This window comes from Microtus pennsylvanicus, chromosome 7, assembly GCF_037038515.1.
Source record: "Microtus pennsylvanicus isolate mMicPen1 chromosome 7, mMicPen1.hap1, whole genome shotgun sequence".
NCBI classification, from domain to species: Eukaryota; Metazoa; Chordata; class Mammalia; order Rodentia; family Cricetidae; genus Microtus; species Microtus pennsylvanicus.
The window spans coordinates 74,600,476-74,613,402 of record NC_134585.1 but is presented as its reverse complement, the minus strand read 5'-3'; the positions used below and the strand labels follow the sequence as shown (position 1 = coordinate 74,613,402).

Genomic DNA, 12,927 nt, shown 5'->3' with positions numbered 1-12,927 from the left:
GGAACTTTCCTCCCCTATGTGTGGCGTACCTTGCCCTTGCCCTTGCCCTTGCCCACCAAGAGCAAAAATCAATGCTGATGCAAAAGCCCGGTTGCATCGGTCGTGGCTGCTGGGCTGGTGGGCAGGGTGCAGGGACTCCCAGCTCCATCACGCTGCGCTGTGCAGGGGCGCTTCTTTCCAAACTCCGTAGAGTCTGGTGATGGGAAACGAGTTCTCCCCGGGAGTCCTGGGAGGTGACATTTCCACCTTGCATTTTCATTGGTGTGGTGCTCTGACTGTTGGTAAAAGCCGAGGGGTATCTTCTGAAGGTTTGGAAAATAGTTGCTCTGACCAGCTCTGATCAGTTGTGAGGGATGAGCCTAAGGACTCTGGGATCCCCCTCACCACGGGGGACAAAAGTGCTTTGTTTTTGTAGCAGTTTCTTCATTGCCTTCTCTGCGCAAGTTGCTATCAGAAATCGCTTAGAATGTTCTCAGGCTTGTGATTTGAGGACTGAGTGAATATTCCAAACAGTTGAGTCTTATTAACATAGTCGTGGAATCGGCCCTCCAAAGCGCTTAGAGGTCAGTTTGTAAATGGAATGATTTTTTCCAAAATTCCCCCCTCATAATTTGCTCCTGTCACTGAATCGGTTTTGCCCTGCCTAAATCTTAGTCTCCGAATGTCACATCAGCAGTCAAAGACTCAACTTTTCAGGCTTCCTCCTTGCAGTTTCTAAGACTGAGAATGCAGTTTCTAAGACTGAGAATAAAGTAAATGTCGGCCCTAGCCAAACTTGTCTTTGCAAGCAGGTGAACGTTAGGTACCTCCCAGCCTCCCCTTAATGTAGAGCACCTGAACTGCTAAACAGAGTTCTTGGGATTACTCTCTACCAATAGTTGTCGATCCTGCTCACAGAGGTTTGGGTTCGAACCAGTGGGATGGTTTCAGTGAGCGAGGGAACCAGGGACTAGAGCTCCTCTCCCTGCCCCCCCCCCCCACCACCAGGAATGATGCAGTCGGATCAGGCTTGGCTCAGTTAACACTGCTTGCTTAAGCAAACGGGGCCTTTCTAATACATCCAGCCAGCAAATGCGGCCAGTTAGGTGGGTCTTATGCAGGCAGACCCTGTGACCATGGGGACAGTCCTGCGTGCTACCATATAATCAGTGAAGCAGATTGTTTAGGAAAACTTTTTCCTATTGATATTTCTTTTTTTCTTCTTTGGCATTCCAAACCTTGATGCTTTCTTTGATCTGGCGACAAATAATACTCTTCTAAATTTTTACCAAATGCATTCAACAATTGCAAGTCTTTATATCAGGTCAGGTCTATTTGGGTCTGGCTGTTTTATAAGTTGTTTAATAGAACCGATTTGTACATGTTCTCATGAATGAAAACATTAAAATATGAAATGATTTTTTTAATGTAACTTCATCTGAACTTGAGATGCTACAGTGTTCTCTCTCTCTCTCTCTCTCTCTCTCTCTCTCTCTCTCTCTCTCTCTCTGTCTCTCTTAAAACACACAGCACAGAGGTATGCACACATAGTACAAGAGCCAGGTAGCAAATAAAGCTAATTCTCTGAAAGTTGAGTATTCACGCCTAAGGGTGGGCTCCTTCTTCCCTAAGCTTCCCAGCTTCCTCCTGAGGATTAGCAGCCTACTATGACTTAACTTAAGCCAGTCTCTTATTTCTTTGGGCTGGGGCAAAGGGAAATCACTATAACTCAAGTATGGATTGCTCTTAACTCAAATGACCCATTGGCCACTCTCCTTAGCCATTAGTTCAAATGCTTTCTGGCTTGTGATTATACCCAACAAAGTGGTTAAGACTGATTGTAAGCTACTAAATGCCCAGGCCAGGCTCAGGGCATTATTAATGTGGCATAAAGGGAGGACCAGACTTCCCAGTCAGCCCAGCCTTTGTTCTAGCCGGCTTTGTGACCGTGGGCACATTGTCTTACTTCCCTGGGCCTTAATTTGCTCATCTGTAAAACTGAAGATTACATTCAACTCCCAAGATTAAAAGAGAAGACAGGAGGGTCCCTGGAATACAGGAAGTACCAAAGTGGTGCTTGGCCTTCCTCTGCTAAACATAAGTCTTGACATTCATGTAAACCTGGCCACAGCGGTCCATTGTCCCAGGGAGAGTGTACAGAGATTCCAACCCCAGGTGACTTAGGGCACACTACTCTCCTGCTACCCCATTCCTGGACATGGACCTTGGGCTTGTTTCTGTTTTAACTGCTGTGACCAAGTCTTGACACAAAGCTACTTAAAGGAGGAAAGAGTTACATTGTTTCAGGATTTGAAGGCACAGCTGGATATGGTGGTAAGATCTGGAGCAGGGGCTGCTTGTTCACATCTGCCAGAATCAGGACACAGAGAGGGAACAGGAAACATGCCTATTAACCTCAAGGGCCCTCCCTCAGACACATTCTTCCTCAAGCTAGGCCTCCGCACAGCAACCCCCAAAACCAGTACCTGTGGGTAACTTGTCACATCCACAACAGGCCTTGCCGCTATCTGTCTAGCAATCTTTACAGGCAGGGATCCTTCTCCTCTCTGGTCCTGATGCTGTGTGGGCCTTCTCCTCTCTGGTCCTGATGCTGTGTGGGCCTTCTCCTCTCTGGTCCTGATGCTGTGCGGGCCTTCTCTTCTCTGGTCCTGATGCTGTGTGGGCCTTCTATTCTCTGGTCCTGATGCTGTGTGGGCCTTCTCCTCTCTGGTCCTGATGCTGTGCGGGCCTTCTCTTCTCTGGTCCTGATGCTGTGTGGGCCTTCTCCTCTCTGGTCCTGATGCTGTGTGGGCCTTCTCCTCTCTGGTCCTGAAGATGTGTGGGCCTTCTCCTCTCTGGTCCTGATGCTGTGTGGGCCTTCTCCTCTCTGGTCCTGAAGATGTGTGGGCCTTCTCCTCTCTGGTCCTCATGATTTGTGGTCCTTTTCCTCTCTGGTCCTGAAGATGAGTCATCCTCATCCTGGATTTTGTGTGTAGGTGAAAATGTTTGGTTCTGTCATGGGTGTGAGAGGAGGTGGTGAAGACAGGGGATTGTCTCCATAATCGCTTAAAGCAGTGGTTCTCAACCTAGGGGTCGAATGACCCCTTCACAAGGGTTGCCTAAGACCACCAGAAAATATAGATATTTACATTATGGTTTATAAAAGTGTCAAAATTATGATTATGAAGTAGCAATGAAAATAATCTTATGGTTGGGGTCACCGCAACATGAGAACTGAACTGTATTAAGGGGTCACAGGGAGGCTTGAGAACCACGGGTCTAGAGTTTGTGCTTTGTAAGTAATGGGCTAGAGGCATTCCGAGTATGAGAGTTCAGGTTCTTACCACAGCCCCATCTCTGGGATCTGCAGCCCTGCATATGTTCCTTGCCATGTTTATTTAGCTTGATAATTTATATGGTGGGGATGTAATTCCTTTCCCACCTACCTGCATGGGTTAGCAATAGGTCCCGTGAAGTTCTATTATGAGCATTGTACTTGGGGCTGGGGGGGGGGTGGTGTTCTAACAGTAGGAGCTGAAAAGGCAGGGCATCCAGATGTGGACATCCTGGGCATCCAGATGTGCACCATCCCGCGCAGATTCACTCATCACTGGTTACAGGAGTGTCAGGATTTCCACGTGGGTATCTTGAGGACCAAGTGGACATCATCGCCCTCTCTCCTGTTATTTGAGGTTGTACTAGACTCCAGGGAGGAAATTGTAAGCAGGGCTTAAGAAGCTGCTCTTTGAGGAATAGGAAGTTAATCTCTGAACCAAGATTACTGAACAGCATGCAAGGCACAGAGCAAAGTTCCAAGCTTTCAAGTTAAAACTCGTCTCTCACCTCAGTTCTTGGTGCATAAAACCCGAGAGCTAACTACCCTCTTAAAGCCAGGAAGAGAGCAGGGACAGCAGCTGTCATGCTAGACATGGCCCTGGACCCTACACCATCCGCCCTGCACTATGGTGTCCTATGACCTGAGTTTTTAAGGCTCACTCTGCAAAGTGGCAGCATGATAACATGACCCCTTGGCAGTTTGCGTCTTTCAGTGAGAAAGACCTCCGTTACTCACCCCCTAAGCAGAAGCCAAAAGAGTAGCTGCACCTGAGCGAAAGGTCCCAAGGTCCTGGGTTGTAGCCACCTCCTCATCTTGGTCCTCCAGGCCTCGATGCCCTTATTCCCCCATCCCCTCCTGGTTTAGCTGTGTAACCCTTACCCCTTAACTTGTCCTGTTTGCTTTGAGCTTTCAACTCCACTTCTTCCCATGACCCCTGATGTCATCTTATTCTCATAAACCCCGGGCTCCTTTCATCAGATGTGACAGGCTGTGTTTCCCACCAGGACAGCCATCAGCCTCATCCCTCCTAAGATTGCTAATCAGGTCCCCTATTGCTCATCGTGTGTTTGTGTTGTTCCTGGGACACTAGGCTGAGGGGGAGGGAGGGTCTTCCAGTCTTGGCTTTGACTCAGCAATGTGCTGACTTGCACGGTTATAAAGGGATGGCTTGGCCAGTGGCAGGGCTGGGTCAGAGGTCAAACAGCCCTGAATAAGCATGCAGATTTGCCCAAAAACTTCTCAAGGAAAAATATGCAGTCTTAGTAGAAGCATTGATCACGTTTTATGAATGAAACTTTAAGGCAATCCCTTGTCCTCCTTTTGAAACTCAAGTCTTGACTTCCAGCCAAAATATTGCAGAATAAAACTCCATTCTCAGTTTCTCACAGCAAGGGTGCATGCAGACATCCCATCCTGTCTCTGGGCTAGAAACCTTGATCACCTTGTTGTTCTAGTATCTGCCAGGCTGCCCCACCTTAAATCGCCGTTTTTTTTTTTTTTTTTTTTTTTGGTTTTTCGAGACAGGGTTTCTCTGTAGCTTTGGAGCCTGTCCTGGAACTAGCTCTTGTAGACCAGACTGGCCTCAAACTCCCAGAGATCCGCCTGCCTCTGCCTCCCGAGTGCTGGGATTAAAGGCGTGCGCCACCACCGCCCGGCAAATCGCCGTATTTTTATTTTTGAGTTTGGTTTTGTTTGTGGGGAAGGATTCTGGACTATGATGATGGGCTGTTCCTCACTGAACCTCCACCGTGAGAGCTGACGTGCACTGATGACTTCTGCAGGAGTCACCCATGTCTGTGAAGGTTGCCAGGGGACATGTGTTGTTTTCATACTTCTCCATGGGGAGTAAACACACACACACACACACGCACGCACACTTCTCAGTGTTAGACCTTGCACTATAAAATGACAGTTCTAATGCTGCACCCAGGGAGATTCTTTTCTCTTCCCTCTGTGTATGGGGTGCAAAGCTTCTCTGGAAACTGGAGAATCAATTTCTCCTATCACAAGTATTTCTTCTTTTTGCTCTGTTCGTCCCCTTTCCTGTTCCTACAAATTCTGAATCTCTGCACCAGCTTCAGATTCTTGCATCCAGTTCATCGCTCCATGGCCTGTGGGCGTTATCATGCTGCATCCCCCTTCACTGCCAATGTCTCTAAATTCCTCCACGTTTCTCTGGGAGGAGGAATGAATCATCCCTTGCTGGACCCTGCCGCTCTGTATCACAAGCTTTCTAAGGCAATTGTATAGCCTTATGAGTGACTTTGGATTTCTTTCTCACTCCCTCTCTCCCACTTTCCTGTTCATCCTGGACAGTGGGAAGCTTGAACGGGGCAGGGGGGAGAATTGGTGAGTGGGTGGTCTCTTGGAGTCCAGTGGAATCTGCACACCACCTACACACAGATCTACAAGTGCAGATCCCAGGACTAACCAGGAGGAAAGTTAAAGAAACCAGAAAGTTACATTCCCACCGGCTGTCCACAGATCGGTCCCCAGGTTGTCCCCAGTTCTGTCCCCATTCACGTCTGCCTTGGTTTAGCCTCCTCAGATAATGGAAGTCTCCAGCTTCGGAAAAGTTAATCATTTGTTCAACAGGACAGATGCAGACTGAACTGCTTCTCTTCTGAGTGCGCTAGAAAGCAGGGAAGCAAGTTACTGTTGTTTTCTACAACGTGTTCTATTTGACTTTGACATTTCCGCTTTGTCACTGGAGCTTTTTATCCCAATCAACCTTAGCCAACAATTTGAAGGAGAGATGCATTTATATGTCATTAGTATTTTTAATCACAGCCAGATCATATTTCTTAGGGAAATCAGTAAAAGCCTGTGGAAGGCAATATCCTGATTATAGAGATCAAGTCTGTGTATTACTTTTCTCATCTGAGCAGAAAATTGGCTAAAAGAAGAGACTTTGAGGGTTAGCAGAGTGAAAAGAGCCTTGGGCCAGAAAGTGGGGATCTGGTCAGGGTAAATTAGCACCCCACTTGTAGTCAGTTCACTCTGCATTGCCATCTCCCCAGGTGACCAGATGTGAAGAAATGGGAAGTCACTGAGAACTGGGCAATATGTTCTGATACTCCAATGCTGTGACAGAATGAGTCAGCAAACGCTTGGCTTCTGTGTCTCGATAACGCAGAAGTACCTGGAAAGTGTCACAGGTTGAAAGGCCTTTGATATGCCCCACCCACCATGCACCATCTCACCATGACACATGGTACACTAGATTTTAAAGATAAATGGAAGCCGTGGGAACTGCCTGGCATTGGGAGAGGCCATCACACTACATAGTCTAAGGGAAAAAAAATTCAAAATTCAGAATTTGAAATATTTTCTATGGAAGGGGCATCATCATAAAACAAAAGTAAATCCTAAATTGGCTCCCTGTAAGTTTGTCTGCAGACAAAAGGCTAAACCTCAGAGTTTCAGGCTGCTGGTTACAGAGTTCCCTCTCTAGGAGCCACCTAGAACTCTGTGTTAGGGAGAAAGTATCAACTAACTGGCCTCTGAAGGAAGTGGAGAGGAGAGAAGACCTGGGCTTAGTGGTTGCTCCGATGGCGGGCCCATCAGGAAGCTGATTCCTTTTTTTCCCCTCCCTCTTGGACCCACCCCTCACCCCTACAGCCAGCCTGATGACCACTCCACTCTCTGAGTTTTCTAGACTTAGAAGGGAACCAGGACTTTGCATACTGTGGCTTCACTTTGTCCCCACAGCCTCTGCTCCATTTGTCTCCCTCTAGTAACCAAAGAAACTGAGCATCAAGAGGTTCTGCAGCCTTGCACAGGTCCTGCTGATGACAGCAGTAATCAAAGCAGCAGTGTTTGAAATGCTCTAAACACATCCACTCTCCCAGTAATCTTAGGAGGACGGTTTTCGTACCATCTCCATTTTTCAGATGGGTTGATTAAGGCACGAAGAAACTGGGTGATTTTCTAATTGATAAGAGGCTGAATAGTTCCACAGGTCATACTCATTGGCAATGTGGATAGTTCCTGTGTCAAAGAGACGACCTTTCCCCACTTTATATTCTCATCACACTCTCAAAATCAACTGTTTATACATGCGCTTATTTCTAGACTCCCTTTTCTGGTCCATTGGTCTATACAGTTGTATTTTGGCAGTACCATATCATTTTAGTTACTGTAGCTTTGTAGTATGGTTTGAAATCAGAAAGATTTCTTAGACATTTAACAATTTCATGAGTTCCAGGTTTTTTTTTTCCTTGCATTGGATCTGTAGATCACTTTGAGTAGTCTGGAATGTTCTAGCAATTTTAAGTCTCTGATCCATAAATGTGAGGTTCCCCCCCCCCCCAATTTAATGTTTTCTTTAATCTCTGTTATCAGTGTTCTGTAGTCTTCTGTATACAAGTCTTTTGTGTCCTTGGTTGAGCCTATGACATGGTTAGTGTTTTGCTCTGTTTTGATGATATTATAAACGTAGTTGCTTTCTTAATTTCTATTGTGGATTGCTCATTGTGAGTGCACAGACATAGAATTGGCTTTGTGTGTTTGACTTCTATTTTGCAACCTGACAGAATTACTTTATTTGTGCTGAGACTCTTTGAATCAGGAGTGTTCTCCACACAAAAGAGGATATCGTCTGTGAACAAAGGCAGTTTTACTTTCTCCTTTCCGATCTCGATGCTTCCGTGGCTTTGTCTTGCCTGATTGCTCTGGGGTTCTGAACAGAGGTGCTGAGGCAGCACAGTGTGTTCTGATCCAGAGAAGAGGTTTTAGTTCCTCCCACAAAGTGTGGTGCCCTCTCATCACAAGTCAGCATAGGTCTCATCAGCCGGCTTCAGACCCTGGATGTGAGTCCCGTATCCTTTGTGCCTTGTTCCTCTCTTCCTTCCTGCTGTGTTGGGGCCGTGGAAGAGTGGAGCCCAAACTCTGTGGCCCTAAGCCTGCACTGGATTATGGCCTTTTTAGCATAGTTACAGGATGACTTTCTCATAATTCCTCCTTAAATAGAAGCATTAGATCACAGATCATTAAAATCCCAGAATTGTAGTTCTGTATTGCATTGAAGTTTCAGGAGGTTTGCAAGCCCTGATCTTCTTGGGGGTGTATTTTTGTGCTGCGTGCTGTAAGCATTGATTTGATTCAGTCCTGCTAGTAACCCTGCATGGTTTTAAAGATGATGTCAAATTTAGAGAAGAAGGAAGGGACAGTGGCCTACCAGTAGGTGTTGGTTGGACAGAGCCATTTCTGGAGGGAGGATGCCACCTCTGATGAAGGTTCAGTAGGTAGCCTTCACCATCCTACCCTGACGCGTTGTGTAGGATGTACCACTGGCTACCCCATTTCTAATCTGTTTCTAATATGTTAAAATGCTATCTTCCCTTTCATGTTTTGGCTGATGAACTGCCATACCATGGAGGAGAAGAAATGAGAGAAACTCAATTATAACTTAGAACGCTCAGGGAAAGGTAGCAGTGATGGGTCTGTACATACTGAGTAGGAATTATAAGATCTCCCAGTGAACTGTGAAACTGTGAAGCTAGCCTTCCAGAGTGGAACCGTGATGCTCTGATAGGCCCTCTACAGTGAGTGTTGGGAAACATGGTGCCCATGACAAAGGACAGACATGAGCCTTTTCAGGTCAAGCCATGGCTACCTTGCCCATGCAATTCCTTGTGTTCCTTTTGCTTCTGGTGGATTCCATATGCTAGTTACCACACGAGAATTTCATTCCGGATCAAGTTCTCAAGCGTTTCTATTTTCTGGCTCTAGTGCTTACCCCTTCTCTCCCATCCTTCCATCAGTATGAACCTTGAGGTTTTCTGAGATGTAGACATGGTTGGGAGGATGCACCCCAACTTTCATCCCGCTGGAGCACCTAATAGGCCTTGGGGATAGACCATGAGTACTTCATGAGAATCTGGCTCCTTGAGGTGGGAAGAAGCTGTTCTGATGCTCTGAGGCCCTCGGTTTCTAGACAGTTTCTATTCCTTTCTGCTTTTGCTCACAAGCAGACACTTCTCCCCTGAGATGGTCTTCCTCTATCAGTGTGTTACTAAAAGCCACAAGAAGTCAGTACTCCCTCAAGCTCTGGTTCTTTCTAACTCTCATCTGGAGCCACAGGCAAGGATGTCTCAAGTGCAGTGATTTCAATAAAACAGAGGTTCATCTTTCTGTCTTGTTCAAGGCCATTCAGAACCGCTGTGCACTGTGCGTTTGGACTCAAGGCGGCCTTTCTCCTTGTTTATGTGCCATTCCCTGGGACATTGCATTTGAGACATTTCAAATCTGCTTGCCAAAAGGAAGTAACATACTTGCCTGGCATTTCCAAGGCACTGGGTTCAGGCACCAAATAAATAAATTAAAAAAAGTAAAGGAGAGAAAGCTTTTCTGCTGAAGACTGGTGTACTTTCTGAGACTGTTCCGCTCTTCCTGCAGTTTTATGTTGGCAATGTCAAATTGCTGTAACCATTTTAAAGTATTTATTCTTAACTTCTGTATGTATTTCCTCTCTAATGGATGCTAGCCCATGGCTGTATTCATGGCTGCCCCAGGACATTTTTCTTGTTTCTGTGTTCAGTGTGGGCCCTGGTGAGGGAGAACATAAGGGAATAAGAGGGGGTCTGAATCTCGAAACTAAAAGCCACGTTAGGAGAATCAGCACTTGGGGCTGCAGAGATGGTGCACTCGGCAAAGGAGCTCACCTTGCAAGTGTGAGGATGTGCGTTCTGCCTCAAGACTCCACAGGAAAGTGTTGTACATAGGGGCATGCCTTTGAGATCCCAGAGCTGGCTCAGCACCAGGGAGACAGACGCCGGGGACCCTTGGGACTCATTGGCTGCCTTCCTTCCCAGCTTTATTGGTAAGCTCCAGACCTATAAGAGAGCTTCCCTTAAGGGAGGTAGATGGTGTTTCTGAGGATGACTCTTGAGGTTGCTCATTGGCCTCCACGTGTGTGTGTGTGTGTACACAGCAAAGTGATAATAACATTCAAAGGAACAATTGGCAGGAAATTGAGTCATAGGAATTCGCAAGAAGTGATAGGAGACTTCTGACTCAGAAACAGCAAGGGGGTGTTAACACTCCCAACCCAGGCATCAGCCAAGAGGAAAGAGAAGACAAGGCTGTCCCATGAGAGGGCTACCGATAGCAGCCGAACCAGCACCCCCACATCAACCTGGGAAGAGGGTATCAGGAAATCATCATGGCCTCCTCCCTCCTATCTCCTACTGTCCAGACAGTGCCTTATTGCCAGACCAGAACTACTTGGGGACAAGAGGCAAGCAGGATGTGGGACAGGGGCTTCCCCATCAGGGATGAGTTCCCTTCCTGGCCCATCTCTGGGATCAGTCAGAAACGTTCCCCACTGCAGGGCATGGGTCTGGCATGTTCCTTCCTGTGCAGAGACTGAGGTTGAACTCAGGTGAACAAGAGCTGCAGATATAAGGGGGAATTACGGCCGACGACCAGGGACCTGACGCTGGGCACCGTGGGAAATGGCTTAGGACAAGCCCTGTGGAGTAAGGGACTCTAGACAGCCCTTCTGGGGACTAGAGACAGGCCACAGGAGGGCACGTGATACACAGATAGACCACAACAAAAAAGTTTGGGCCACAAACTTTCCTGTTGCAGATTTTACACGACGAAGAAATATAATTGTCCCCTCAAGTGTTTAAGTGTTTAAGGCAACAACGTGAAACTTTTCAGAAATCTTTATAGACAAAATTTTGGTCAATAAATGTATTTTCTTTCATATGACTACCTACACTTTTCATTTTTGTATTCTGGTTCCTTTGAACAGTGAAGCTACTGAAATGTGATCACATGGTGATTTAAAGATTACCATAGGAGTTACACATAAATAACACTAATTTTAAACATCTGACTAGCATGTTTAATGAGGGTCAAAGGTCAAAACATATCTCCCTCTGTGACCTTGATGAATTGGGCCTGGATTACAGTTCTATAACGAAGTAAACACAATTAAAGATTTACTTTACATCTGCATAAACGAAGTCAGGGAATCTGTTGATCACATAAAATCTGTGTGTTATTCTCTTTCTACTGTGTTTCCACTGCTGCCTTCCTGTTTAATCAAGGGGCTTAAGACAGTCCCCAGCCATCAGGAACATCCGGGAAACAATACTTTGATTACAGCTGTTTATTAAACAAGTCTGAGGGTAGAAGCTGTGGTATAGACCACACGCTGGAAGTCCACCCACTCCGCAGGGAGCGATGGCGGGAGGTGACCTGGCTGCATGTCTCATGCTGCCCTCCTTGCCTCAAAGGCTCTCTCTGCAATCTGCTCTGTCACATAGCCTAAATGTTTATTCTGCTAAGCTTGGCAAGCAGTTTGTCCTGAATGCCACCATCTCCAAGTTAGCGAGGAGTGGCAAGGTCAATTTCTGGGGGAGGGCAGGAGTTGGGGAACACATGCAAAGACCACAGGATAAATTCCAGCTTCATCCTTAGGAATGTTCTCTACCTCTTTGGGGAGACAGGGTCTTTTGTTAGCCTGGCGCTAACCCATGAAGCCAGGCTGGGTGGCCAGTGAGTACCAGGGACCTTTTGCTCCTCCTCCCCGGCACTGGGATTACAAGCACGGACCACTACACCTGACATTTTTATTAATACATGAGTTCTGGGAATCAAGCTCTATGTTTGCAAGTTCCCTACTGAGTCATTCCCCTTAGCTCCAGTTTCTCATTTTATTGGGGATTTTCCCAGTCACACCAAGTGAGCATTTGCTGGTCCTCTGCGTGGCGCCTCCCTGGGAACCTTACTGCCTGTGTAGAAGACGGTGGGGGTGGAGGTGGGGGTGGGTAACTGCTGGTGAGGAACACAGGCTCTGCTTCAGAATCATTCTAGGCATCCCAGTTGAAGATTCATTCTTAATAACAGAGGTGAGGGTTCAGCTTTCTGGAGAGGAAAGATGGAATGTCTATAACGAGGCCAACATCCCGGAAGTAAACACACACCAGCTCTATCTCTGATTATCCCTGGCATCAACTGTCCCATTCCCAACAAGATCAGCTTATGTGGAACCTGTAGCAAATCGCTTCTTCCCTGTTTATTTTACCCTGGCGAGGATAAAGCAGATGCTTTCAGTTTATTTTGAAGTTATTGTAAATGCAATGGGGTTGGTAATCTACCCCTCGTTTCTAATTTAAAAGATGCTTAAGTATAGCACAACTTTAGGTTTGCAGAAAAGTGGAGAGCACAGTAAACTTCCTCCTTCATGTCCCGCTACACTGTAGCTGCCCTTGTTAGATCCTAAATCTACGCAGTCTACTTGTTATAGTTAGTGAACTGACACGGATATATTGTTACTACTGAAATGCTTGTTTCCGCCAGCTCTCCTCAGCCCTTAGGATGTACATTCTATCCAGTAGCTAAGCTTCTTACCCGTGACTGTGGTACAGTGTTTTCTCTGGTTGGGATTTTTCCGTTGATTTTTTTAGATTATTGTTGTTGTTGTTGCGTGTGTGTGTGTGTGTGTGTGTGTTTTTAACATGGTTAGCAGAATGTGGGGTTGCTTCAGGAGATCACAGAGTAAATTGTTATTTCTAACACATGGTTTCAGGAGTTAGACAATCAACAGGGCTTCAGCCTGCTGACATTGAATTTGGTCATCTGATTGAAGTAATATC

The 12,927-nt window shown here is 46.4% G+C and overlaps 1 protein-coding gene across 1 annotated transcript in view; it reads left to right on the top strand.

Annotated features, from left to right (window-relative positions):
- Lpar3 (lysophosphatidic acid receptor 3) overlaps positions 1-12,927 on the top strand; it is a 63,420-nt gene that overhangs the window by 262 nt on the left and 50,231 nt on the right. The gene's annotated exons all lie outside the window — the stretch shown is intronic.